We start from the raw sequence: 5,000 nt of genomic DNA, 5'->3' as shown, positions 1-5,000 counted from the left end.
GACAGAGGCCCGGGAGCGTGCTGTCGTGGCATTGCCGGCGGGAGACAACACGCGCCACCTACGGTGACCGGCAGCTCCAACGCCAGCGCCACAGAAGGACAAAAGCCCCACTTGGGTGCCGAAGCGAACTCTCCCAGCACAGCGCACGCGCCAACACGTCCGCACAGCTGCGATACAAACCACCTGCGAGAACCGCAGAGGCGACCGAGCAGCAGACGGCGTCGCGGCGCCGAGCGCCGGGCGGCGGCGCATCCTCAGCGCACACAGTCCTCAATCGGACCAGCACACTGCAGATGTCCACCGCGCTTCGCACCGGGCCCGCGAGGACCTACTTTGGCCGCACGGCGCCGCGTGCAGGGTGCGCCGGCGCGCAGCTGCGCCGCCTGCCGCCTCCGTCGGCCGGCGCGCCTGCCACTGGCCGCCCCCACCAGCCGGCTGTAGCGCGTGCGCCCACGCACCGCGCGGCCAGCACGCCGGGAGGCCCCCCCTCACCGGCCGGGGACGGTCCCACCCAGCCACCGCCGCGTATCGCTTCACACCCAGATGCCATTCACGTTCGTGGGCATGGTGGGTATCGCTGGAACAACCGGTTGGTAGCTCAACCGATCGTCGCCATCACTGATTCACCTCTAGCGAGAACAACCGCACCACAACGGTTTACCAGTTGTTCATTTGCATAACGTCACCAGCAAACGTAGGCGTCCATCGCCATTTGCAAATTCAACGATTGTTGCATGCCTGTGTCAGGTGTCACGACACACTATGTCTGCCCACATACACGCAACAACATGTGCACGCTTCGCGAACACGTGGAAGGTGGCCCCCGTACGTATGCGATGTCCATTGCGCGAACGACTGTCAACCGGCCTCTGTCGCATGTCGCAGATGTGGAACGCAGTGCACCATGCTATCACGGTGTGTGAGAAGAGACGACTACGTCTGACAACACGCGCCACTACATCAACAGACGGCTCATGCTGATCGCCATCCAGGGCATACCACACTGCAATCCAGCTCTTATAGGGAGACGACACGTAGCTGAGTGCACAACATTTGGACCGCATGGTTCGCCGTTGTTGGCGCAGTCGTTGTACGGTCACATGTACCACGATGTATCATTCAGTACATGAGGACCAATGTGCAGTACAGTGTGTGATTTGGACGTACAACATCAGCGGACAGTTGACACAGGCCGTACCACAGCGTAGGCTAAGTGCTTCGCACATGCGAATGCCAATGAACAACTGCAAATGCCAATGAACAACTGCAAAGGGCATTGAGCATGTACGTCCTGCTGCCATCCACATTACAGTGTATAGCTGCAAGGTGTTTAACATGAAGCGATACACTGGGGACCGGGCAGTGCGAGTAGCAAACTATATTGCGGGGGTTGCAGTTAGGCAACACTACACTAATTTAACGCGTCGTATGACAATTACAGAGCAGGTTAAGGCCCAACGTGTGTTGGGTTAAGGCCCAACGTGTGTTGGGTTAAGGCCCAACGTGTGTTGGGTTAAGGCCCAACGTGTGTTGGGTTAAGGCCCAACGTGTGTTGGGTTAAGGCCCAACGTGTGTTGGGTTAAGGCCCAACGTGTGTTGGGTTAAGGCCCAACGTGTGTTGGGTTAAGGCCCAACGTGTGTTGGGTTAAGGTCCAACGTGTGTTGGGTTAAGGCCCAACGTGTGTTGGGTTAAGGCCCAACGTGTGTTGGGTTAAGGCCCAACGTGTGTTGGGTTAAGGCCCAACGTGTGTTGGGTTACGTTAAGGGGCAATGTGGGTTACGTTAAGGGGCAATGTGGGTTACGTTAAGGGGCAATGTGGGTTACGTTACGGCGCAATATAGGTTACGTTACGGCGCAATATAGGTTACGTTAAGGCGCAATATCGGTTACGTTAAGGCGCAATACAGGTTACGTTAAGGCGCAATACAGGTTACGTTAAGGCGCAATACAGGTTACGTTAAGGCGCAATACAGGTTACGTTAAGGCGCAATACAGGTTACGTTAAGGCGCAATACAGGTTACGTTAAGGCGCAATACAGGTTACGTTAAGGCGCAATACAGGTTACGTTAAGGCGCAATACAGGTTACGTTAAGGCGCAATGCAGGTTACGTTAAGGCGCAATGCAGGTTACGTTAAGGCGCAATGCAGGTTACGTTAAGGCGCAATACAGGTTACGTTAAGGCGCAATACAGGTTACGTTAAGGCGCAATACAGGTTACGTTAAGGCGCAATACAGGTTACGTTAAGGCGCAATACAGGTTACGTTAAGGCGCAATACAGGTTACGTTAAGGCGCAATACAGGTTACGTTAAGGCGCAATACAGGTTACGTTAAGGCGCAATACAGGTTACGTTAAGGCGCAATACAGGTTACGTTAAGGCGCAATACAGGTTACGTTAAGGCGCAATACAGGTTACGTTAAGGCGCAATACAGGTTACGTTAAGGCGCAATACAGGTTACGTTAAGGCGCAATACAGGTTACGTTAAGGCGCAATACAGGTTACGTTAAGGCGCAATACAGGTTACGTTAAGGCGCAATACAGGTTACGTTAAGGCGCAATACAGGTTAGGTTAAGGCGCAATACAGGTTAGGTTAAGGCGCAATACAGGTTAGGTTAAGGTACGACATAGGTTAGGTTAAGGTACGACATAGGTTAGGTTAAGGTACGACATAGGTTAGGTTAAGGTACGACATAGGTTAGGTTAAGGTACGACATAGGTTAGGTTAAGGTACGACATAGGTTAGGTTAAGGTACGACATAGGTTAGGTTAAGGTACGACATAGGTTAGGTTAAGGTACGACATAGGTTAGGTTAAGGTACGACATAGGTTAGGTTAAGGTACGACATAGGTTAGGTTAAGGTACGACATAGGTTAGGTTAAGGTACGACATAGGTTAGGTTAAGGTACGACATAGGTTAGGTTAAGGTACGACATAGGTTAGGTTAAGGTACGACATAGGTTAGGTTAAGGTACGACATAGGTTAGGTTAAGGTACGACATAGGTTAGGTTAAGGTACGACATAGGTTAGGTTAAGGTACGACATAGGTTAGGTTAAGGTACGACATAGGTTAGGTTAAGGTACGACATAGGTTAGGTTAAGGTACGACATAGGTTAGGTTAAGGTACGACATAGGTTAGGTTAAGGTACGACATAGGTTAGGTTAAGGTACGACATAGGTTAGGTTAAGGTACGACATAGGTTAGGTTAAGGTACGACATAGGTTAGGTTAAGGTACGACATAGGTTAGGTTAAGGTACGACATAGGTTAGGTTAAGGTACGACATAGGTTAGGTTAAGGTACGACATAGGTTAGGTTAAGGTACGACATAGGTTAGGTTACGGTACGACATAGGTTAGGTTACGGTACGACATAGGTTAGGTTACGGTACGACATAGGTTAGGTTACGGTACGACATAGGTTAGGTTACGGTACGACATAGGTTAGGTTACGGTACGACATAGGTTAGGTTACGGTACGACATAGGTTAGGTTACGGTACGACATAGGTTAGGTTACGGTACGACATAGGTTAGGTTACGGTACGACATAGGTTAGGTTACGGTACGATATAGGTTAGGTTACGGTACGATATAGGTTAGGTTAAGGTACACATTGTTGTAAGGAAAGGTTTAATGGGGGGCGGGGCGGGGCGGCCGGTTTGTTGATTGTGATTATAGTAAGTGGATGCCTGCGGCATCATCTGATTTGCCACGTCAGGATGCACCTTTGGCTCATGACAGGCGGCGCTCTCATTCCATGCTTGTGGCAGACCTGTGTCTTTCATTCCTGCCATTGTTTGTGTGCTGTGAGAGGAGGCAGTATTGTGATGTTGGGTGCACCCCTGTGTAGGACATGTGTGGGTGTTGGTGGCTTGGCTGAGCAATGGTGGTTGTCGGGTGGGTGGGATATTCTGTTTTCTGAGTGGACCTCCCAGTCTGGTTATGACAGTGTGGATTGTCTAATGTGGCGGAGAGGATGCACTGGGTGTTGTTCCATGCTGGTGCTTACATATTGTCTGTGTGCGTGTTACAGGCAGAGAGTAGTGCGTGATAAGGGTGTGTGGCTGACGTGTGGTTGTGATTGTGAGCAGAGTCTTTCAGCATGTATACGGACAGTTGTATACATTATCTGTATTCTGATGGCTCTATCTATTACTAATCAGCGCCGTGTATACGTTTAATCCGGTTCCAGTCGAAACTGTTGTATCTCTGTACATTAGTGACACGGCGAGCCCGCTATGTAGTTACTCGTCTCGGCAGCTTCCACCGGTGTATGGCAAATGATTATAAGGAATCAGTCTAGTCGTCAATACCGATGGTGTGACGTCACATGTCTGGGGTGGGGGACGCTGCGCCCTTCCGGTGGGTCATGGCCTAGAAAGACTCTTCCCACGCAGGGGGGCGTGGACTGTCATTGACTCTTCCAGGTAATATACTTGCCGTACGTTCTTGCGACTGCGAGTGCAACGCTCACCGGTACCGACATGGATGGAGCGCCTCCTAGCTGACCGCTCAGCATCGGCATTCGTACAGAGAGCAACGCGGTCGCGTCTCTAGCTCGTAACTGGTACAGCCCGCAGCTCATGTATAGGGACAGCGGGAATGTCGCATATTGGAGATAACTCTTCATGAAACGCATGTTATAGGGGTGGATTGCACATTGCGACTGCGGGAAAAGTCCGCCGTTCATCCGCTGGAGTTGCGAGTTGGGCGGTTGGAGTGGGGCGCAGGTGGAGTGATTGCCGGTCCACGATTTCGTGCGGCAGAGGCGCTGGCGTTGGGGTGCTGTGGTCGACAGAGGACGCAGGCTTTGTGGGTGGGGTCGAAAGATGGGCACTGTGGGCCCATCGATGTCTTGGTCGGCTTGGCGTCTCATAGATGGCGGTATCGTCGTTGCAGGACGTCATGCCGCGGGAGACCTACAGATGGCGCTGTGTTTTGTGGTGCGCTCGACATGGCGGACGTAGTGTTGTCAGATTCGCATAGATGGAGG

The sequence above is a fragment of the Schistocerca americana genome, unplaced genomic scaffold (assembly GCF_021461395.2).
Source record: "Schistocerca americana isolate TAMUIC-IGC-003095 unplaced genomic scaffold, iqSchAmer2.1 HiC_scaffold_177, whole genome shotgun sequence".
NCBI lineage: Eukaryota > Metazoa > Arthropoda > Insecta > Orthoptera > Acrididae > Schistocerca > Schistocerca americana.
Note: the sequence above shows the minus strand (reverse complement) of the source record.